Raw genomic sequence first — 26067 nt, forward strand, 5'->3', positions numbered from 1 at the left:
CTTTCTATCACGTTTTTAACTTAAACTGGGCAGTATAATAATTTTTCACTGCTATAGGAATGTTCGCTTACATAATAATAACATATTGAATGTTGCCTTTTTTTATAAGATTTCAGGGTATACTGGTGAGAATTTATGGTTAAGGTCATATTTAAGTAATTACCAAAATTGTGACAAGACTTTTCTTGGTTTTTTTTATTTCGTCTTAGACTATCTTTCTTATCTTAGAATATTTTCTATATTTTAATTTTTACAATAACATTTTGGCAAACACTGGAAAATATTATTTAAATTATTGAATGCCTTCGCCATTTGGTTAAACCACAATCAATTTTCTGTGTGGGAATTTAAATGTTAAATGTTTTGCTTGTCCGCTTGATTTCGCTTGGGAAATAGGTATAAATTTAAATTTATGCATTCTGAGGCTCTCAAAAGTTTTTGGCTTTGAACTAGTTTCATTATATCGTAGGGTGTTACAAGCATAAAATGTTGGTAAATGTAAATTTGTTTTTTAGCAGTACATTACATTATTACATGGTAATATTGCCTGTTGATAAACCAAAATGTTGAAAATATATTTTTTTAACAATTTTTTAAATATACCAAAAATCAGGTGGTAGTAATACCGCAGATAATAATTGTTTCCTTCATTGGCGAGAATATGGATCTCTGGTAAATATCAATAATATGGTATATCTTCTCTAAATAGTAAATATCATGCCAGTGAATTTCAGACGACCCTCAACCAAGTAAGTCATGGATCGGTAGACTAAAATTATTTCTTTTACTTGTTCACTACTTTTTACCCTTTTCAATTAGTACTATTTTTCCAAAGCGAACAGTGCAGTTTTTATGATATTTGAATATTGCAAAGATCCACTTGTTATTTGATAGTACCGTTTCTTCAATGGCATATATACATATATACATGTATAATAATTGTATTGTAGAAAATACCTATAATTTTGATTTTTATATTGAAAGAAGAGATTTATAGATTTTTATAAAGAAGAATCGAATTATTTTGTTGTATTAATTAACAATCATAATACAATAGAAATACAACTAATTTCTTTATGAGTTAGAAATTAAAATCTTACAGGTCATATCAAACTTTAAAAAATTCTAATGAAATATTAGATTAAAACAAAATACAATATGTGCATTAAAGATAACTTTTTAGTTAAGGTCTCATAACTACGTAATAAAAAGATCTAATATGTTTAGCGCAACTGGGCACCTCTATATCAAGGGCATATTTACACCAAAATGCAATAAAACACATATTATATTTATGAATATTGTTCGTGTAATAAATAAATGACAAGTTAGTGTAAGGACATCATTAGTTTCAAAATATACATAACCTCACATAAAACAAACTCAATAACCCAAAAATAATTAAAAACATATACAAGGTAAAAATTCATTGTTTATATATACGTATACCAAAGTACTGTTTATTTTATGAGAAGATTAGTAAGTTAGCAGGTTAGGAACTAAAATAAAACTTCTATTTAATGACGTCAAACTTGCTCAGCGGTATTTTAACGTCTTTTTTAAGGTTTAAAAAAAACATTTGTTTTTACTTTGCTTAGAAATTGTAGAAAAAAACTACTACATAAATTGAACTAGACGCGCTTAGAAAAATAATTAGAAAGTATAATTTTTGCAAATAAATTAACTGAAATCTATCGTTCAGATTTATGCGGATCATTTCACTAAAATTTCTCTTCTGTTATCAATTATAGAGATAATATCAAAATTAAATATGACTTGTTGTAAAGTAATATTAAGCAAGGAGAGTCTTTTTTGTCGCTGTTGATTACCTCACGGGTATTTATTTCTAAGATTTTCTATTATTTTTAGCCTTTATTACCGAGGTCTTTTTCATTTTCAAAATAAAAAACTATTAATTTTTATTACCTTTACAATCATCAATAAGAATTTATTTTTGTAAAATACTTTCAGACAATTATTTCAGCAGCTATGGGTAAAAACAATTAATAAATTCATCTATTTGCGGATTTATGGCACTAGAACTAGTTGTTATAGTCAACATAGTTGTTATTGGATTTTTGTTAAACTGTAATTTATTTATTTTACGTTAGTACTTTCTACATAGCAGCATTCATTAAACATGTTATTGTCTTATTTATCGTATGTCTTTTAGAGTTTCGGTTCAGGTTTGATAAAAATTCATCAAGATGGATCCCAATTTTAGGATATTTTAATTTATTTTTAAATGGCTTAAATTTAAATATCTCGATCTCAGTATAAATCAACAAACGGTATACTTATATTAATTTTAATTATCTTTTATTGATTTAAGAATGTATTGATATTGATTCTAATTACTAAAAGTTAATCAATATAATGTTATTAGGTTTGGTAAATTCTATTTTTTGTACCAGTAGATTCTCGGTAGGATAAATATTTACGTCTATATCAAAAGCACATTTTCAACAACAATATTGATTTTAATTTTCATATGTTTGTTACCTTTAATCTGCGTGATATTACATCCCTTTAAATGCAATTATCCTTTTCTTTTCCTTCTTAGACTAGTAATCTTCAATTAGGCTCAACACAAAAACTAAAAAGCAATTTCGTGTTAAATATATCATTAATAAATCATTAATTTATTCCATCAATTTCTTAATGTACCGACCTCGGTTTTAATTTCAATGCAGTTTCATGCATTAAAATTGCAAAATTGTAGAGGCGTTGCTTTGTTTGGAATATAATTATTATTCACCTACATAATAGTGCAGTAAGATTGGATCAGAAATAGGTCAAAAATATTTTTAATTAAAAGTTTTGAATGGAAAGAAGTATGTACAAAAAATTATCTCTCTTTTAGTTACTTCTGTATCTAAGTCGTATATTTTAAGAACATCATATAATTATTCCATCTACAAAAAATTTAATAAAATAATAATTATTAAAAAAATTTACCCTTATTTACCTTCATATGTTAGAACAGGGTTCAGAGTTAAAAATACAATTAAAACGTCATTAAAATGACTTTTCTTTTTCTCCGGTGCAAACCTTTAAAAAGTCAGAGGGATAAGCAAATTGTCATTTCTGTTTGTCGTAAAATAGTTTGATAAACTCTGACTCATATCATGAAACTTCACACTTCAAAAATCTCCATCTTTTACTCTTGGATGTGTATTCATCGTATTATTTATTATGTATCGATTATTTCTCCAATTATTCTTGGTCGAGGTCTAGATCTAACTGTACTGAACTACTAATGGGCAAAACATGCATGCCGTTTGATACCGACGATTTTTCAATAATATTATGAAATAAATTACTAGTTGCCACAAGGAATGTGGTTAATATGAATGCAAGTGGGTTGCAAAATAAGATTTATATTTAAACATCATATGATATTTATTATATTATGCAGATAATTTAACTTAATAAAGGATTGACTCTTAATAACAACAATATATTAACAGGTGTTTCCAACTGACAACTTGGACAAAATGTTCAAATATATTCATTTAAATTCATTGGTACTATTTAAAAGGTATATATTAAAGGCCAATATGTATCAACTTAATACTTAATTGAATTACGAATTGGACAAGCAGAATTATATGATTTTGGTAGAGCAGAGTTAATTATTATTAATTTTTGGTTTTGAAACAAAAGTAAAATGGACATAAGCTATATTCGAAAGAATGAAATGAAAGATGATAAAAGGGAACTGAAACGGAAACTTCTATTAGTTCTGGTAGAAGATCTTCTTAAAACCTCATAATGTTGCTAAGAAATTAATTTGAACTTTAAAGTAATAATTAAATTTTAATAAAAAGTTCATCTTTTAAGGGTTTATTGTTTCTTATTTGCGTAGGTTAATTTTATTTCTGACATAACTTTTTTTAGCACCGTTTTCTAAAATGAATATATTATTACCAATATAACTGATATGCAAGCTTCTTGAAATAAGCTCCTTTATATTAACTCGAGGAACAAAAGCAATAACTTGAGGTAAGATTTACCAATTAAAAAAGAAGAAGATTCTAGAACTTCTACCAGGAAGCTTGGAAATTGTAAAATTATTACATTCAATTCAACAATATACAATTTGACATGGTGTTCTTGACTTTTATTGATGTTGGCTCTTCTGAGAAGCTTTTTAGCTAAGATAAACAATAAACAATTTTCATTCCAACTGTATGAAGCTCTATAAAAATCGATATAGACTCTTCTTGGTTACAATTTTCTTTGGGTGTCAATATATAACAACGACCTATGAAAATAGCTGATCGGCTCAAGGTAAATGAAATCTGTAGATTGCTAGACAATAACAGACGATAAGAAAGATTTAAGATGTGAAAATTCATTAGACCAAAAATTATTATACTATTATACTGAGCAGCGAAGGGCGGTGATTGATGAGTCTGAACTTTATTTCAACATGATAAAGTACTGGCATATTTTAGCGTCTTTGTTGTTGTAAGCATTTTAGATTAATATGAACTTTAATCTTAAAATAGATAGACTTACCGTAAAGGTTTGTACAAGTCCTTAATAAAAGAGGATATACTTTAGGTCAAAAGAAAATTCTATAAATATTCGTCAATTTTACTTATAGTTTAAATAAGCAATAGCAACTTACATAACACTGGGGATTTAATTAAATGTGGGCAACACTTATAAATCTGTAAAATATTCTTCTATTGGGATATCTTTATCCTTTTAGTATCCTATGTTCTTACAGTAGAAAAATAGATTCGTTAAAGAGAATGTCATATTTAAAACAATTATTTGGGTAGAATCCAAATCTCAGCTAGACAAACTCAAGAGTAGCAAAAATATTTTTTCCTATGAGCTTTTTTATTGGCCTATAAAATAATTCAGAGCTCGGAATTGGCTTCTAACTGAAAAACGACTTCATGACTAAATCCCCGCTTTTCTTTGTGATTGTTTTTTATAGACCTTTTTAAAACATTATTCAAATAAAAACTTGAAATCCTCCTAATCAAATCTCTTTGCTAAAATCTTTTAACTTGTTTTTTAGTTTTATATTAGTACCCGAGTTTTATTATATTGGTACAAACCTCTAACTTTAGCCTAATCAATATGCACGTCTCTGATATTTCTGTTTTAATTGTGATAAAAGATGCAAATCTAATACATAAAAAGAAGTAAAGTAATTTCGGCCTTTTTCTTTTAACCCAATTCGCTGCATTGAATAGATTGAAATAACGTCAGAGGCTTAATTGCATGCTTGAATTTACTTTGGTGCTATTTTATATCAGCGTATCAGTAAAATAAAACAGTAAGTAACTTTGTTGTAAAAAATTCTCGTTGTCCTACATAAAAAGATAATCTATTTAAAACCACAATACATGATCTGTTTATAAATAGTAATGACGATAATTACAAAAAGTTTTTTATTAATTTCCAACCTATTACAAAATCTTATGCAATAACCTGAGGTAATATTGTAACATAATTTTTTATATACCTTTATATAAAAAATATAAAGCCGAACGTCCTTGCTTCTACTAAAAGACTTTTAACATTATAAATCATTTGCAAAACGTGTGTTGTTAAAGTAATGAAGAGCTTGGTCCATTCAGCCACGTGTATCTGATTATACATACAAGCGGTGCTGCGACTTTTAAAGACTCATAAAAAGTAATCAAATTCGAATCTTAGCGCCACTTTAAAGGAGATGGGACGTAGTTATTATGTATTTTATGGACTTAAATGTATTTTATGAGTTAAGAAGGCTTCTGTTTTGATTGTATGTTATTTATAAGTGTGTCTTTCTTTGATACAAAAATATATAAAGATCTATTTTTTTTAGTTTAACGAATAGAAGGAGAAAAAAAAACATTTTTTAAAATTCCCAATATAAAATATAACAAGAAAAAACCATTAAAAGAGATACAGATAAGTTTAAAAGAGAGTGAAACTACAACATATTTTAAAGATATTATATTGCATCGATCGTCTACAATAATATTAATACCCGCTTACCAAAATAGTGGAAAAATGAGAGATAAAAATTAATAATATATAGAAAAATATCGACAAATCAAAAAAACAATCGTTAACAAAAGTCTTAGAGATGTAATTCAAAGACTTACATCTCTAAGAGTTCTGAAACTATTGAGTGCCTCACTAAATTTTGCTTTGCAAGACCTTGGTTGACCCTTTTGATACTCGATAGCATGTATTATCTATGAACAGTGCAAGGGTACATTTATTCAAATTCAAATATATTTATTGTATAACAGGAATCTAATCCTAATCACTAAGACAATATATCAAAATATAGGTAACAAGAATTCATATATCATGAAAAATACTAATTATCATGTATAAAAATATAACTAATGGGTAATCATGAAAAATGTTCAAGAAGAAAAAAAATATATAAGAGGCATATTAACTAAATACGTTTACGGTACTATTTGACAATATTTTTTTAAAAAGACGAAAAGACGTATTAAAGAGATCGACATCCAGACTCAAATGGACCAAGTTAAACCAAGAGCATGCTCTGTATAAAGGCTCTTTCTTTGCTAAATTTGTGCTATGTGTTTGTGAGTAAAAAATGTTTTGTCTTCTAGTATTAATGTGAGACACAATAAAGTGTAGAGCTGCTAGCAATTCCGGGCAGTTAATACGAGCATTAGACAATTTGAAAAGAAAAAGCAAACCTGCGCAAATGGTTTCCTGATGGAAAGCATATTAAATCTGCTGAGTAACAAGTGCTGATCGTAATTTAGTAAGGGCTAGGGCTTTTGCCTAGGGTAGTTATGAGGATCTACACAGCTATCATAAAATCTACGCTATCGTATGGTGCTATTATCTGTGGCTAATAAGTTAGACACAAAAAGATTTTATTTGTCAGTTTTATGATCAAGTTACAATTTTGTGTTCACTTATTTTATTATGAGAAATAGGAATGTCTTTCAAGTAAAATAAATGTTTGCCTGTACTATCAGTAAACTGGTGTACAAGTGAAAAAACCCTTTTAAAAGCCTTAAGCAACTATTTACATACTTATTGCAATCAATTTTAAATATTTAATAATGCCTAAATTAAAAGAACCTATACTGAACAGGCATGTAAAAACATAAAAAAATAAAATAAGAAAAATATTTAAAAAAATATGCGCATACAGGAAGTTATATACCCCCAATGGGGATAGATTTCTACCAGCTTAGATAGGGAGGCAGCGCTGGCGCTGTTGCGAAAAAGCTAGAAGGGGGACCGGCATGCAAAAAATGCAGATAAATGGGCGAAATTATTCGGAGACATGCAAAAATGTTTTTTTTTTGCAAGTACATATAAAACAAAAAAAATATTATTTTGACCCAAAAGTATTTTAAATTTGATTTGCTTAAAGATTGTTTGAAGAGGTAATTCTTTTAATTCTTGGGAGATACTGTTGCATATTTGCAGCAACAAACTTTAAAAAAAAATAGATTTAAAGCTGCTGATCTATGCATAGGTACAACAAAATCGTTATTTCGTAAATTCTTGAAGCTGATGTCTTAAATATGCTGGTTGTCCTCTTTTTATGACTCTGTATACAAACATGTGCATATGAAGCAGTCTTCTTCATATTAAGACTTTGATAAGTGTTAAGATACGGTGTTATGTGATGTCTGTATGAAATGTTATATACCAATCCCATGTAGGAATGTTAACTTTTTGAATCGCCTTTTTAGTATTTAAAAAAAAGGAATCTCCGTAAATTATGTCCCCATAATCAAACAAAGACAAAACCATACTTTCGCAAAGTTAATATTTCTGTTTTGGGGTTAGAAGTATTTTTATCTTATAAAGCTGCCTTAATCTTAAATATACAGCTTTAATTTTGTTTTTAACATCAGATTCGAAACCCATGGATTGGTCAAAACTTATCTCGAAGTTTTTGCTTCTGATACTACTAATGATTTGTGTATTATTTATGTGAATAGAAATGGTATTTTTTATATTTTCCCTTAATGCATTATTTGACTACATTTCTAGAATTTTCGATTTAGTGGCATTTAAACAACTCAAGTTTGTGATTTTCTGCCCAAGGATTTAGGTTTAATAAGTCTAAATTAAGTTTTTGCACGCATTGTATTTCAATTTTTACAGCTCACAGGGAGTCATCAGCATATTGTTGTAATCTCAAGTACTTTATTGATTCCTGCATGTCTGCCACATATATTGAAAAAAGCAATAGTGAGAGTATCGAACCCTGTGTTACTCGTCGATTACATGGCATAAATGTGAAGACTTTGTCTTCAGAGATCTGATTAACGATCACATAACTTTGCCGATTACGTAGATAATCCTTTAAAATTTTGATATCCTTACGTGACACACCACAAAATTGTAATCTTCTAATAATAATTCATGATTTATGGTATCAAAGGCTTCACTGTCCAGTAATGCAATAAAAGTAGGATGATTTTGTTCCTCGTTAATTCTTATGTCGTTTAATATATTTACTAAAGCCGTCGAAGTGTTAAAATTCTTCTTAAATCCAGATTGGCAAACCGAAATTATATTGAAAGACGCGGCAAAACTAAATGTCTGGTTATAAATATGTTTCTCAATTCTTAGATATAACTGGCAGTATACTTATTGGTATTAAATCTGAAATTTCCTTCGACTCTACTATTTTAGCTATAGGTTTTATGATTACCTTTTTCCACATTGATAGGTATTTTTGTTGTAAAATACATTAGTGAATAATATTGACCAATGGATTTAAGCAAAACGACAAGACAATTTTATATCTTTAATCAACAACCGGTCTATTCCTTTTGTGTTGGTTTTAATAGTTGAAATAATGTTCAATAAGTTATCTGTATATATTAATTGAACCACTAACTATTCGTTGATAAAATTGTTATTTTTATAATATTCAATGATGCCTTGGTTGGTTGTATCTGGTAAGTTGCTAATATTCTGGAAGTAGTTTTGATGTATTTGAAGTATGCCATCGGGATTACATAAATCAATTGGAAGATCAGCACATGTTTTTTTTTTCGTTAACTTAAGTTTTTCAGCAACACTTTAAAAATCGTTGCCTTTTTTGTTAATTATTTGATTAAAAAATTTGTTTTGTTCACGAATTACTGCGTGTTTTGTATAAATTCTTAATTGTCGATAATATTGCAGATCTGTTATGTGATTTTCATTTCTGATTTTTTTTATGTGCATGGTCTCTTAATTTCATTAAAAGTTTAATATTATCGGTAATCCATGAGCAGAATGGATCATTACAATTAACAGTATAGTTATGTTTTTATTAAAATAATTGATTTTATCGTCTATATTTCTTAAATAATAAATACGAATACGGCTAATCCATCCGTAAAAAAATTGTTGTAGTTTCAACTATTGTAATCTCGAAACATTATGTGTAGTTCTTGCAAACTAGATGATGTTCAAATAATGGCATACCTGAACATAACAAAAGTATTTTTACAAGTTTTCCCAGTATTTCTATATCTAACACTTCTGTTAAGGAGATCGTTTTACTCATAATGATTTGCTTACGAGCTGCTGCAATTAATATAAGTTCGGGGATTAAATACGCCTCATGTCAGAACTAGTTCAGCAATGCCACTGTACCTTTGAGAAGGCTTCCTTCAAAACAGGGTGGAAATTAGCTGGATCAAGGGATTTTCTTAGCGAGATTTTCATGACTCATTCATTTGCTGGGCTAATGATGGCCTGGATAAAGTGATACCGAGCTGAAGTGCAGTTTAAATTTGAACTCTTTATTTTGTGAGAAAAAGGACAATAAGCGATAAGAAAGAAACGAAAATATAACAAGAAATGCAAAAAACACTTTGTCTACAAGAATAATTATACTGAGTAAAGTAAAATAAATAAAATTTAAGGAATAGAGCTTAATAAGTTATTTGATAAAGCCATCTACGTTGATTCTTAAATATTTTAGTATAGAAATATTATAAATAATGAAAATATATTCTAGCCCGTTAGGCTGAAGTCGATTTCGGTGGAACTTGTGATGCAGAACAAAAAATAATTTAAAATAACACATGCAACGTATTTGTGCCCAATTTCCTCTTCTAATATATTTGTTTAAACGTCGGCACGTTGTGTCTCATTTTGAACTTTCGTCTTGCAGCTCTTAATGAAGCATTGTTGACATTATTTATTCCATTTATTTTGACCTTCTGCTAAGCCCAATAAAAAATGTGAGTTTTAGGTTAGACCAAAATATTTTTAATTATTAATTACTTAAACTTTTTTAATTTGAATTTTACTGCATTATCAAAGCGAATGACCATAATTACGTATTTTAAATTTATCAGTTAATGACATTTTTTTAGAATCTCAACATAATAAAATGCAGCGTATTAAACTAATTTACGGTCACTGCGGACAAAACTCATGTCAAGTAAAAAAAAACTAAAACGCAGTTACAGAGGAAATAATAGTTAATTTACTTGAAACAGGTCCGGTTATGGTCTAGTGGTTTTCTAGCATGCCGTTAGGTAACTTCAATCTTGTGGCTGTTCCGTAAGAAGGTCTTTGTTTTCAATTTCATGATCTAGTTGTAATTTTTTTAAAGTACGGACATTTTTTCTCGAGAACATACTTATTTACCCATTATTTTAAAATTAATACTGCAGCGCAGTATTCATCAAAATTAACCTTTGCATAGTTGGCGAATTACAAATTTAGCTATATGGATTAGAAAGATTCATTACATGTGTTTTGTTCGCCTTTACAATCAAGTGGGGATAGTAGGCTCTATTATTATTTTATACGCATTATTGACAAATAACAATTTACCATATTGCTTAACTGCACTGCGCAATAATTATCTAATTGATGTTCGCATAGAAAGGCATACCCAGTATAAAACATTGTTATATATAGTTTTTATGCTTTTATCAAATTAGTTGCTGATATTATAAGGTTAGCAAATATTATTATTTTCAAATAATACCATAATGTGTTGAAAAAACAACGGTTTTTTGGGTCCATTTTCGGTTCGTAGATATAAATGCACTTTTCGGTTTCCAAATCGACCAAAATTTACTGTATTTTTACCAACATTTTCTGCATATTGATTGATATTATCTAGCATATTCCTATTTTTAGATATTTTGATTAAACTATGATGGCTATTTTTCAGTGAATACACTTTCTAAGTATAAGCAACCTACATACCTTTATGTCAAATTGTATTTTATTAAGTACGTCTCTTTGAAAAGATGGTTACTTCTTTAATTTCCTGATGTCTATTAATTTTTTGGACAAGAATATCAAATTATTATTATAGTAAAAAACAAAAAGACAAATAATCTAAAATCCAAAACAAAAGATTAACTGGAAATCGAGAACATCAAGGTGGATCGAAATATGTCGATCCTAATCTTGACTTATTACTGTATAAGAGATTACACTATACCAACTAACTAAAATATATATAGGAAATTTCCAAATCAGTTATATAGAATTATTTAATAACTGGAATAATTTAAAAAAACTACAAGTGTGGCAAAAGTCACACTTGTAGTTGTCTCGAACTTATATTAAGATTGAGAATAGGTAACATATGTTTCACCCCTAAAAAGCATGATCAAACCTAAATAAAAACAATAGAATAATACAACCTATTTAAATGAATATATATAGTAAAAATAAGAACCTGAGAGGAACGCAAAACATACGCGAAGTAAAATAAAAAGAATAATAATTACTTCAATTGCTTGCTATCATGTTCTCTTTTATAATAGACTTAATTTACGCAATATTAACACTTTTTTCAAGAAGAAGATAGTAGATCACTTTCACACGGCAAAGAACACTTCTTTCCTTTCAGACATTTATTAATTTTTATTACTTACACAAGCTGGAGTAGTACTCATTTCAGAAGTATCAAAGAGATTTTATTAAAAAAAAATTCAAAATCTAAAAATTATAAAATTGTGTTCCCTGTCGTTTGGTTTCTAATGAATGGAAAAGTCAGTCATTATGCATTTCAATATAAGTTATGTATAAGTGTTTTAATAAGAAGCTCATAAAATATTCAATACGAGTCGTGAAACTTCTATTTGCAAATTGAATGCACCTTGATATTTATTACATTTTAGCTGTCGCCTCCATCTTATAAAAGTGACAGACAAACATAACGTTCTATTTAGCCTTTAGGGAAAAAGACAAATAATATTGTTTGAATTTTAGCTTTCTTTCTGCGAAGCACACTTTTATGCAATTAGGAAAAAATCCGCGATTTTCATAAAAGGTGCCAGAAGTCAATGTCTGTCTCCTGTTATTTAAGTCTTGTTTTCGATGCTCACTTATAAAAAACAAGTATTAAGTTGGTAAGAAAAATTCCTATATATTAATAAGAAGCTGTGATAATGGGTACATGAGAAGGAAAGCAATAGAAATTCTGGACATCTTTAGTAAAGAACAGTATATTGGGAAAACATATACTTAATATACAATACGATTGTTCATGTATGCACTCTTTTTTAAGGTCATAAAGGCGCAAGCGACAAAATATTTTACTTATGATATAAATTATCCAAAAGAATTTTTTCTCTAAATGCACTAGGGAAATATTAAAATAATCAGTAGTACTAAAAATGTCAAACATAACAAATAAGGAGCCGAGACGATCTGCAAAAATAATATAGGATTTGAGAATAAGAAAGTTTCTTAAATAAGCCTCAAAGAGTTTTAAAGCGTAAAAGCTCGTTTTACTTTCAAAAAACATATAGTAACAAACATTAAAAATTGAGAAAATGCAAAAAACTATTTATGTTTACAAGCTAAGACTCCTATTTCTATTTGCTAACATAAATACGCTTAATATGATACTTAAAGCAGTTTTTAAATATTGCAAACGAATTACAAATGAAAACAAACAATTTTTTTTTGTAACAAATTTTTCAGTAGCTAAAACTATAAAAATTATTTTAACAAATGTTGCTAATCTTATACCAATTACTAATTTTTATTTTTTTTTTCAGGTAAGAAACAACCCATTATAAGACATTAACTTATTACGTCTGGTATAATGTAAGTAAAGAGTTTCGTAATATTATAAAAAATGTTGCAAATTAGGGATATAAAATATAATCACAAAAGATAAAAGGTTAGGTATACAAAAATGGTCAGATAAATTAGTAAACTAGTAGGATTTTTTCCGCTGATTAAAATGGTGAAAACAGAAAAAAAATTAACATCGCTTTTTCGAGAAAATGTACTCTTATATAGTACACTAATATATTAATAATTTTACCAAATAGGCAAATCTGCTTTGAATTTTTTGAGAGGTAAACAAATAAATCATTATTTAAATTGTCAAATGACAGCCATGGCCTCATAAATATTTAATAAAATAAATTAGTATTGACACTTGAAGAAGAAGAAGAAGAAGATTTTTTCAATTCCGTACCAAAGATTTAGAAATAACGAAAACATATTTAAAAAAACTAAAAGAAGAAACCAATTTATAGTAAGCGAGGATGTTGAAATTTTTATTTTGGCATATTTTAAAGCTCATATGGAAAACTTAATTAGAGATGCAGAAAGAGCTTACGGTGTCATTTTAGTAACAATATGGCGAGTCTTCACGAAACACAAATTTGCTATATAAGTATTGACCAGTACAAACATTATTGCCTGGCGATAGATAATTAAAGAAAACTTGTTTTTGAAAACTGATTTCGTAATGCCAATGAAGTAAATAATAATACTTTAAACTGTATAGCGATGAACCTACTATTTTTCAAATAAAGGTATGTTTAACTGAAAAAGGTATGTATACTATTGGTTCCAAGAGAATCTTTTTCTTACAGATTTTAAAAACCGCCAACCTCAATTTAGTATAAACGTTTGGTGCGGCTTAATAGAAAGCCAAATAATAGGACCTGTTAACACATAATATCTGGAGCGCTGGAAGATTATTTGGATAATGTTAACTTAGAAGGAGAGACGGCAACAAATCTATTACCAACGTGAGGAAGCACCTCCCATCAACTAAATGATGTAATATGACATTCATTGGCCACCTAGGTTACCAGAACTAAGTTCTCTTGACTTTTATTTTTGTGGTTACATAAAGAAATGTATAAAAAAATACAAAACTGTTGATGAACTTGAAACACATATTAGGCAAATAATTGGATCAATAGGTGGAAGATTAATTTTAAAAGCTACGAGACGCGTGCTTAATATGCTCAGACATGAATTGAAGAAGATGGCGATGTTTTTGCTCATTTATTTGAAATTAAGTAGGTTTACTTAATTTTACTTTTATATTCCAAAACTTTCGTAAATTTGGTTAAATTATTAATATTATATTATATTTAGTTAAAGGCTATTAGTATAAGAAAACTTTTTTATCAAGACAATCTTTTGATTTATGTAAAAATATATATTTCATTTAACAAAATTACGTTTTTCACATTTTCTCGATAACGCAATGCTCAAATTTTTTCAACAGAAAAACTGCTACTAGTTTCCTAATTTAACCGATCCTGTATTTTAAATATTAACAAAGTTACCAATAGTGTGCACTTTGCACTTAATCGGAAGGCACATAGTATACAATTATTACTTTAATAAGAAATAATATCATGGTATACTCAATTTCAGTACTTATAGCACTGATGATGATCAATATGTCAAAAGCGGTCCTTCAAAGTTTTTTAAAATTAAAATCTACTTCTTCGAATCTTCCTTCCCTCTTCCTTTCTATTTATGAAATAAATGTTGAGGACATATATACCAACATAAAAAAATAAAGTTAAAGGGGCGATTCCTTAGTATAATTAATTCAATGAACTTATTTTCTTTTAATGTTTTGCAATTAAACATTATTATATACTAACGTTGTATAACTCTCCATTTGATAAGTTCAAGTCGTAAGCCGTTTTTAACCCCAAAGCAAATCTCGCATTTTTTTCACCTAGAATGAAAATACCTGTTTAAATATTTTAATGAAAAATTAATTGAGTATAGAATATATAGAATTAAGTAGCAAACATATTTGGTATTTAAAAGGAAAATATTACATTCAGATATATGAATAGGTTGTAAACAAATTATAGCAAGCGATATTTTTCTATCTCTAAGTATACATTTTCCAAGTTTTCATATAATAGAAATATAAAAAGGAGTATGTTCTCTAAGAACTTTAGTAATAATTGGAATAAAAAAAGTTCAACTGCATTAAAATAAAATGCAAATATATTATCGTAATATAACAGGTTACGTACAGATGAATGAGTATGCGAGACAAGGTCAAGGTAAAGAATAGCCAAGCACTATGGCAAATTAAACCTAAATCACCAGGAGTTCCTACTATGGACGTTATAATTAAATGAATACTAATTGTAAAAATTAGTGTGGATATCATAGTGATATATAAATAACATGATCACATGAAATATCACAGTTGATAATGATAGGTTGTTTATTGTTGCAGTATATACTTATTACATACTCGCTAATAATTACGGGTTAACAATAATATTTAAAAATAATTTTCAAAAGTGTGATAGATAAATCTATCATAGTAGTATTACTACAATGGTATGAATCATTCCGTCAACGTTATACTGATAAATATTGAAAAAAGATTGGATGTAGTGGCTTTTCTGTTTGACCTATCTAAGCATAAATTAGAAAGATTAGGAGTGCGAGGTAGAGTATTGAATTGGGTTATATCATATATGACCGACAGATCCTTAGTTGTAGAAGTGGATGATTTCTGAAGTCAGTATAACTGCCAACTTCAAACTTCATAGGGTGGCAAATTGGGGCCGTTGCTTTTCCTACATTATGTTAACGATTTCTCAGAATTCATTGGCGATGTTAAATTGTTCATGTTCGCAGACAATACTACTATTATAGTTACAGGAGAAAGTATGGAGGAAATCGAATTCAAAGCCTGCTCTGTTATAAAAAAGTTTAATGATTGGTGTGAGGGAAATCACCTTATAATAAATTTGGAAAAGACTAAATGCATAAGTTTCTCAAAGAATGTTTTGGAGGATCAGAGTTTTTCTGTAGTTTTGGATACTGTTTCAGTTGTCCGTGAATCGTCAGTTAAGCTTCTGGGATGCATAATAAACCAACACCTTCTCTTTCTCAAATTGACGAGATATACAGCAAATTCTGTAGATTGTATTTTTCATTATTTACCCTTAAAAGGCACCTAGGAATGAGGGGTCTACTGAGTGTATACTATAGTATAGTGTACCCCCTCTTGACCTCACTGTTTGGGGTAATAGATCAGAGGCACAAAGGGTATTTTGTATTTTAGAAAAGATTTATGAGACTGATTTTTGGTTTGAAACATAATGAGTGCTGCCGTGAAACATTTAAAAAATATAATATTTTAACAATGCCCTGAATTTATATATTTTAATTATTGTTATACATATTTAAAAATCAATAACATTTCTCCAAAGTAAGTGATTGTAATAAATATAATGTTAGATGTAAGGATGCTCTTTATTTGCCTAAATTTAACTTTGCTTATTTTAAAAGACCCCATTTTATGAAGGAATTAGCTTATTTATCAACTCCCTACTTTGTTAAGGTAAATAGATAACTTCGACATATTTAAAAATAGACTAAAACGGCTTATTATAAGTTCTGTCGTCTATCATATCAACTAATTTAGCAACATGCTGAAAGTCACTCCTGCCTAGTCAGTGTCAATACTTTGTTTGTACTGTTTGTTGGTAGTTCTGTGGTTATTATAGTTTTTAAGTTTTAGATGTATGTAATTAGGTTTTTTTTTAGAATAGTTTTACTCTTTTAAATAAGTTAATGACGATTATCAGTTTCTTTCTCCTGACTTGCCTTATTCTATTGTATATATAATATTAAATGACTAAATAAACCAGTAATCAGTAAATAGAATTGATGTGATACCAATTATGATAAAATCATAAACAGTATGATGACAGGAAATATAAAATGTAATCATATCTTTTTTTAAATTGAAAAATCAGGTATAATGAGAACTGAAATGATTGGAAAATATAATATATTTTGCCTGTTACATCAAAAGTATGTATTTACGTTCTAATATGTCTTTGGTTTATAAGAATAAAAACTAGCATAGAAAGTTAAATCGCAATAGAATAAGTTTTCGGAATACTCCGTAAAACAGGAAGAAGAACAGGTAAAGATGGTATCTGCCGACACGTGTTTCTGCTTTTCGGCTTTTTTAGGATAGGCAAACATAAAACCAAAGGAAAAAGTTAAAGAAAAAAGTCATGAGGGATCACGGATAGAAGCAAACAACCAATTTGTATAATCAGCTCTATTAACTCCGGTTCTGATCTCTGTTGAACAAATTTATTATGACTAATTCGGCAATCCAAGACGATTCAATTTATAATAGTTAAAAAAACCTTGGTTAAAGGGAAAATGTTTTCTAAGAAAAGGCTAATTTTTAGGTTTATTTCCAAGAAGGGAACTATATTTAATGTTCTCAATTTTTCAAAATGAAGTCTACAACGTATGCAAAATGTGTAAGTGTCTGCTTAACTTCTGAAACAATTTTTATTAATTAACAGATAACATCAAGATTCCGTGAATCCTTTTACTGTTCACTAAGGAACTCGAGCGATAATATCGCAAGGTAAAAATCAATTGAATTGCATACTACTACAATATTTTGACGGATTTGGTATTTCCAGATAATTAAGAATCCCATTAAATTAAATAGAATCGTGGTTATAATGTAATGAAATATTTGTCGTTTCATTCGTTGTATGATGAATTACAATTTCTTCGTCTTCTTTTTTCTCAATTAAAATAGACTTGAGTCATTTTGTGGACTGCCGCCTAAATTTGTTTTTTTTATTCTGATTTTTTTTATTGTAAAGGCAAACACAAATAACCATGCCCGTGCCAGGATTTGAACCTGAGACCACACGATCACATCGTGAACATTTGTCCACGGTGACCCCGAGGACAGCAACTTTCTGCAATGCCACTATTATACTACTAAAACGGATTATCTTTTTACATAAATAAATACAAATAAAAAAGATGATGTATCCTGAAACAAGAAGAAATGTTTTTATAAATTAAATAATAAAGTTTTTTATATAAAAACAAATTATAATTTGGCATGCGTGGTGTTTAATATCTCTATTTGATTCTATAACTACTGTCATGAATCTATAAGAGATTTTATTTAACAGAATAAATTTAAAACAAACCTTGTTTAGACTTAATTTATTAAGATACTTGTTAAAAAGAAGTAATGGTAGTATCGGTCGAAACATGTTCCTACTTTTTAGGCTTCTTTAGGATAGGATAACTTAACAACCAAAGAAAAGAGATAAAAAACCTAAGCGACTACGAACAGGAGCGAACAACAAATTTGTGAAATCGGCTTGAGTACCTCCGGTTTTTCGGCGTCCATCAACCATAATACCGTATCCACACTAAAAAAGCATGAACTACCTGTGTAATTGGATTGGGCGGTGATAAAATAATTGATAAAACCTTTTTTTAAATTTTAACCGGAATTAATATAGTTTAGTCAAAGGAATACAAGCTAGCACAGAGAATTAAATCATAAAAGGATGGTTTTATTAGGATACTTGGTAAAACGAAAAGCAAAAAAAGTAAAGATAGAATCGACCAAATCATGTTTCTACTTTTTAGCTGCTTTATAGCAGAGCAACCACAAAGACGAAGAAAAGAGTGAGGAAAAAATTTAAGGGATCACGAACAACCAATCTGTGTATGCTGACATCTGCTTTTACATTTTGACTGCTTCAGGACTGAGCTAGAGTATACCCAAATCTATAGACATTAGGATCTTAATTTAAATGTTTGGTAAAATCAATAGTTTTCACATATCCCCATAAGAAAAAGTCTAATGGCGTCAGATCAGGAGACCGTGCTGGCCATTCCATCGATCCTCGCCTCCCTATCCACCGATCTGGAAATATTTGGTTGAGGTACTGTCGGACATTCATTTGGTAGTGGGGTGGTGCTCCATCTTGTTGAACTCTTTTCATATTCACTGGAACTTGTGGGTTTCCTGGATCAGGATACAAGTTGGCCAACGTTGGCACTACATTATTTTAAAGCAATTCTAAATAATTATCGCCATTCAAATTGCCCTCAATAAAAAAGGGATCTATGATCTAATCTTCAATAATTCCTGCCCACACGTTAACCTTTTTTCTTTTCTTTATTGAGTATTGTCTTCTCTCGTTCAGCTAGGATTTTCCCTGGACCAATAGCGGCAATTTTAACGATTGGCATGACCGTGAAGAGTAAAGGTGCACTCATCAGAAAACATAACATGTTTTAATTGGATCACATTGCTGTCTAACATTGCCATTATTTGTTCACAAAAATACATTCTCCTGTCAAAATCGTCTTCCGTGAGCTCCTGGGTGAGTATAATTTTAAAGGGATACATTTTGTTTTCTTTTAATATTCTAATAACCGATGAATAGCTAATATCGAGTACTGGGGCTACTTTCCGAGTAGATGTATGTGGGTGTTCCTCAAACTCAAGCATAATAGCCAATTTGATATCCTTACTTATTGCATTGGCAGCTGCTTTTTTTACCTGCCTAACATGGCCCAGCTCGCGGAATTGCTTTTCTATTTTACTAATTGTCCCTTGGGTTAAAGACGGCAAATATGGAAATTTTTCGTGAAATAAGCGAGCTACTTCCATTTGCGTCCGTGTATTATCTCCATAGCCAATCATCTGTAGAATTGTTATTTTGTGCATTTCTATTGAACCAAAGTAAACAACAATTTTTAGTTTTTTTTTATTCTCATATTATTAAAAAGGAATGCTGAAATAGTTTTTGCTTGATTTATCATTACCAAGACCTAAATGGGCAAGAAGTATTAAGTAAGTTGTAGAGAATCTTGAAAAATATATAATTTTCTTTTCTAAATGTTATTTTTTGAATTTAACTTAATATTTCCGAAACAGTCAAAGATAGGTATAGGACATTGTATACAAAATATGTTTAAAATGATCTGAGGAATCTAAAAATTAATTAACATACAGGGCGTTATGTTTAAACTAAGCAAAATTATGCGCATTAAAAATGCGCCACTATAAAAACCAATAGACGTGTTCGAGCGTTTTTTCCAACACGCTCCGTCTATTTATTATCTAATTTATTCCACTTGACTGACACACACTGTATAGCTTTATACATATCGGCTTCATAAAGTGAAAATAAGAGATGGCCCCAAGATAGATTCTTTTGAAACTCCCTTGCTCACCGGTAAATAATTAGATTTCTTACTTAAAACATGATAACGATAAATTTTATTATATTTTATTCAAATAAAACAAAATATGTGTTAAACCAGTTAAAAGGGTTAAGTGAAAAAGCTCCTTTACGTAGCTACTTAAAAGTTATAAACTTTACTTCAGCGTCGGCCATTGAAACTATACAACGGTGGCTAAAAGGTTTGGGGTAAATTTAAATAGAAAACTTCTAAAAAGCCAGCCATCTAATTTCTCCGGGCAAAATTTTGGCTTTTGACTGTCTTTTAAGCCTTTCTAGGTTTCGAAACTCTTGTTTTCATTTTTAATTTAATTCTTAATTTAAGTTTAAAACTAATTAAAAATAATTTTCATATTCTAGATTACTTATTTACGTATAAAAGACTGCTAATTAATAATAAAACAAAACTACTAATATTAATTATTAATAATACAAAATTAAATTTAAGATTTTTTTGAAAACGTCTATTTGAAATTTTACGTAATGGTTTCCGATAAGAAAATCTGCTCTTGACGAGAGTTTTAATAAGTTAAATTTCTTAACTATGTTTTCATAAAAAAATCTTTTTTCAACAGTTTCAAATTGCTTCCCAAAAATATTTTTAACTTTCAAAGGGTTTTGCCCTACATTATTTTTAAAGATTAAGAAAAACTAATTTGCAGAAAATTGTAACCTACGGTTTTCAATAGAATCAGCCCAATGTTTTGCGGAAAAGTTGTGATAATTACGTCGTGTTTAAACCTAATTTCCAATAAGTGCTACAAACATGTAGCTACATTATAGTTATTGTAATAATTTTTTTGCTATTAAATAAATTTGGAGTTTATAAAGGTACAGTAATATTAAACTTCAAATAAAAATATGTACCCAGATATCAACAATATATCAATATTAATTAAAAAATACAAATAACTAGTAAAAGATAGAACCTTTATTATTTTAAGTTTACTTTTATAAGCATTTATTTTTAAGTCACCTGCAAATGATTTTTTTTTAAATCCAACAAAATTTATTTTACTTAGAATAATTAAAACAATTAATATTTAAGAAAAATTAACAAATACATGTAATATATTACATCACATAAAACATAACATTATTAAGAAGTATTACTTTAAATATCTGATTATATTGCAATTTCATCTAAACAGGGAAATTGCAATATATTTATAATATTATAAGATACTTAAGTCAAATATTCTAAAATAAAATATAAAAGTTTCAAGGCGAAATCTAGCTAGAGCTACATAAAAAGCTTTAATTGCCAGGATATTCCTAAAGGCACAATCATGTTTGTTTATAAATAACAGCATTCGTAATATTTTAAATAAAATTGATCAAATGTGCTAAATAAAACACCTTCTCCTCAAAAAGAATTTCTAGATCCCTGACTATATCAGTTCATTTAACTTGACAATGATTTAAGAAATAGAAACTATAGCATTCCAACAATCTGCTAACTTTAATAAGTTTGCATTTATCAGTTTTGAACTGGAGCCCATTTGTATTACACCATTCTGCGTGCAAAGAATAATAGATTTCATTTATGTTTTTTATTTTTAAATAAATCATAAGATTATTTTTATAAAATAATTGGTTAGATTATTGAAAACAGTCACAAATAAAAATAGTGCAATAATGGGCCCCTAAGGAACTTTTAAACCCCTTGCAGTGAGCTGGGAGCTGGTGCCATCTCGAATGCCTGTATTTAATCTGTAAATTATAACTACAACCAATCAAACATTAAACTATGCAAGCTATACTTTATTAAATTGGTTATCAGTAAGTTATAATTTACTATTCCAAATGCCCTATAGAAATTAACATAGAGTTAACAGCACATTCCTTCTCCAATTTTAATAAAATTTTTAATAAAATAGTCATCACTAAGTCGATTTGCAGATAGTTATTTAGGTATGGTATTAAGATACTTTTGTACCAAAAAAATAATGAGCAACAATGGCCTCAACAAATTAAGTAATTAAAAAAAGCTTAGATATTGGTCTAGAGTTAGTAACCATTAGTTTTGTAAATTATCCTAACTAAACAGAGATAGCTTGTACTAATACAAATAAAATCGGTGTATAAGGATTGATTAAAGATCAGCCATAAAGTCATAGCTAAAGAAACAACACATTTTTTGAACTGAGGGCTAAATATAATTAAATCTGGAACACTAATGATCTAGAGGCTTAAGCACCCACAGTTCACAAATCTTCAGGTTCATCAATCATTAGTTTATTAAAGGTTTGGATACTAATATTTTCACATACTCGTAAAAAGTTTTGTTTGCGAGCTCATCTATCCGTTGCGGGTTATATGAATTTATAATAATATTAAACAAGTAATTAATGGAAAGAAACCAAATAAAAACCATCTAATCATGAAATACGAAATCATTGTGATTTGCCAATGTATGTATTTTGGTATATCTACGAATTCGGTTTCGACGAACTACGTTTTTTTCTCACAAATAAAGTCGTGGTGCTTTTTTAAAATTGTTTTTAAAACGGAATACGGTTTTAATTGTAAGAATAGTTTAAATCAAAATACATTATGAAATAGTAATAAATCAAACTGCAAGTCTTAGGTTTCAAATATATTGGAATATACGACTAAGAAATACTAAGAAAAAAATTAGAAAACAACACTACATGATACATCACAAGGTTAGAAATTAAAAGTTTTTTTTCTCTGATACATTGGCTTTACAAGCTGAGTGTTTTAGCCACGAAATAATTTCACTTTTATAATAATCAGACATACCAACGACCACGCCATAGCTGAAATTCGAACCCAAGACCTTACGACTGCACAGCAGGCAACCAACCCGCCGCGCTGCCGGTTAAATTAAAAGTCAAAATTAAATAGAACGAAGACTAGTTATAGTTCAGTTCAGAGATCTATTAGAATCTTTGATGTACCGCAAATAGTCCGTGTGCCGGTGTTGCTTGTATTGTCACATGACATGCATCTTTAAACCGCAAAATTTTGTGTGGAAAGAGTCATAAAGTATTATTCTAAGCGATATTTAATCATTTCATTAAATAAATAAATGTTTTAAGCATTTTTTTAAGAATTTATACATTTGATTCGTAAAATGTGACTGCATGTGCCCACGTACTATTTTGTTAAACGCCTGACCTTAGTCACAGCCACTCAAGCGTGAAAAGTTGCACAGGTCCGGCCTTAAAATTTATTTGTATTTAAAACTTTATTATTCGGGATTTTTGGGTTTAGTTTTATTAAGTTAGAAATTCAGGATAGTTGATAGCAAGATAATATTTAATTTAAATATAAGATTTAAGTACGTTAAATGAGTTTAACCAAAAAGTTTCATTTCATAAGTTTAGTTTTTAGCGCCATCAGTCCCTTATAACAAGTCAAGTCTCTTTGCTTTGCAATATGTCAAGTTGGAATAATGTATTGACTACTGTTAACCCACTGCATAGCTTTCATCAAATAGTATTAAACAATTTTAACACTGCTTTTCCTGTTGTCAATATTAAGAAACAAAATAGAAAACCTTGATATACTAAGGGTTTACGAGTATCTGGGAAAAATATGCGCTTCCTTTTTTACATTAGGAAATACGCTATGAACAATGCAACATTTTTAAATTATTATAACAGATACCGCAAGATTTACAGAAACTCAACCAGAATGGCTAAGTGGACCTACTTTCAAAGGAGGATAAATAATTCCTCCAACAGAGCAAAAGAGTCTTGGAAGATTTTAAATGAGCTTAGGGGTGAAAATAATGTCTTGGTTATTCCAAGTACCTTAGATTCCAATGTCCTCAATTCCTTCTACTGTGATATTGCTAGTAACCTTGCAACCAATCTCTCACAAAAAATAGATCCCAGGAGCTATCTCAGCAATGTGGTAGTAGCCGAATCTTTCTTTTTTGCCCCCACAAGTGTAGAAGAGCTTAAACAGTTAATGGTTAATATTAAGAATAAGAGTTCATCAGGTTGGGATGGGCTTTCTCTTAAAATATTTTCTGTTTTACCTCTTGTTGCTTTGCAAGTCTTGGCCGAGTCAATTAACTTTTCATTTATGTCTGGAGTTTTCCCAGAGTGCTTAAAAAGAGCAATGATTGTTCCTCTTTACAAGGGTGGCGATCGCGACTGTCCTTCTAACTTTAGACCTATACTTTAGCCAAGATAGGTATTGCCTACTTTAGCCAAGATAGTGGAACGGCTCGTTAAGGTGAGGATGGTTTCATTTTCAAATAGATTTGGCCTATTGAGTCTTCAGCAGTTTGGCTTTCGTGAGTCTGTGAGCACAAATGATGCTATCTTTAGCTTTCTAGAGCACCTGTACAACCGACTGAATGTTGGTGAAGTTGCAGCAGCGGTATTCTGTGACTTGTCCAAGGCATTTGACTGCATGAGTCACAGAGTGCTGCTGATGAAACTGGAGCTCTATGGTTTCAGGGGAACTGCCCTTGAGTGGTTTCGTTCCTACTTATCAAATCGTGTCCAGGCTGTCAAATTTAATGGTGGTATGTCTAAGGAACTTAATATAAATGTGGGTGTTCCGCAAGGATCAGTACTTGGTCTTTTAATTTTTCTCATTTATGTGAACGATTTGCCACAACTGCAGGTAACTGGTGTGCCGATGATACCACCATCCTCTGGCACGACTCTGATGTTTCTCAAATGGAGGCCAATATACGTGCAGATTTGTTAAAAATAAAAGACTGGTGTGATGCAAATTTTTTGACATTTAATGTTTCCAAAACAAATATCCTTAAATGGAATACAAATGATATATGTTTAAATAATGAAGCCATCAACATGCCACCGTTCACTAAGTTTTTGGGTCTTTCCATAGACAAGTTCCTTAAATTTGAAGACCATATTGTGAATGTATGTAGAAAAGTCTCATCAGGCTGCTACGCCCTAAGGGTTATTGCCACCAGTCTTAATTTCTCCATCGCCAGATCTGCATACTTCGCGATTATCGAGTCGCACCTTCGATATGGAATTTGCTTTTGGGGTTCATGTTCAAATTGACTTTTTAGTTCAGTGTTTGTACTCCAGAAAGGGGCCTTTAGATATCTATGTGGGGCCAAGCCTCGTGATTCATGTCGCCCGCTTTTTGTTAGTCATAATATTTTAACCCTGTGTTGTATTTTTATTTTGGAAACAGTTTGCTTAGTTTTTAGAAAATATAAACAGGAACTCCACTTAGGAAGCCACTATAATACGCGACAAAACTATTTGTTGAGGCTACCCATTCCTCATTTTGAACTTGTCCGTAGCTCTATCATATATGGAGGTAGAAAGCTGTTTAATAAACTTCCACTAGAAATAAGACGACTTAAGACTGAAAAAAGCCTACGTACAAGGAAGAAAATATTTCTTGTAAAGCGTACTAAACTATGTAGCACCTAAACTATGATGAATTTTTAATGATTAGCATTTAAGTATTTTTCAAAGTTTTACTATATAATTTTATTTTATTTTAAATAAGTTTCTCGTTTTTATTCCTTTAATGTACAGTCTATTGGCTTTGTCTACAACTTCTATGTTTATATTGACAATAAAGCATTTTTGAGTTTAATGAGAGAGTAGGTGACAAATTACTTAGGCCCATTTATTCTGTGGATTAAGGCATTAAATAGTTACTTTTTGACACAAAAGTGTAAAATGTTTTGGTTTGTCTTCAAATTTTATATATTTCCTTTTTTTGGGAATTACATTAAATACATATATACTTTTACATATAAACTTTTACATTAAAAATCATCTGGCTGTCTATACTTTATGCCTTTAAAAGA

At 29.4% G+C, this 26067-nt stretch overlaps 1 protein-coding gene across 6 annotated transcripts in view; it reads left to right on the plus strand.

The window, feature by feature from the left end:
• LOC126743407 (uncharacterized) overlaps positions 1–26067 on the plus strand; it is a 527051-nt gene that overhangs the window by 80372 nt on the left and 420612 nt on the right. The gene's annotated exons all lie outside the window — the stretch shown is intronic.

This window comes from Anthonomus grandis, chromosome 12 (genome assembly GCF_022605725.1).
Source record: "Anthonomus grandis grandis chromosome 12, icAntGran1.3, whole genome shotgun sequence".
NCBI lineage: Eukaryota > Metazoa > Arthropoda > Insecta > Coleoptera > Curculionidae > Anthonomus > Anthonomus grandis.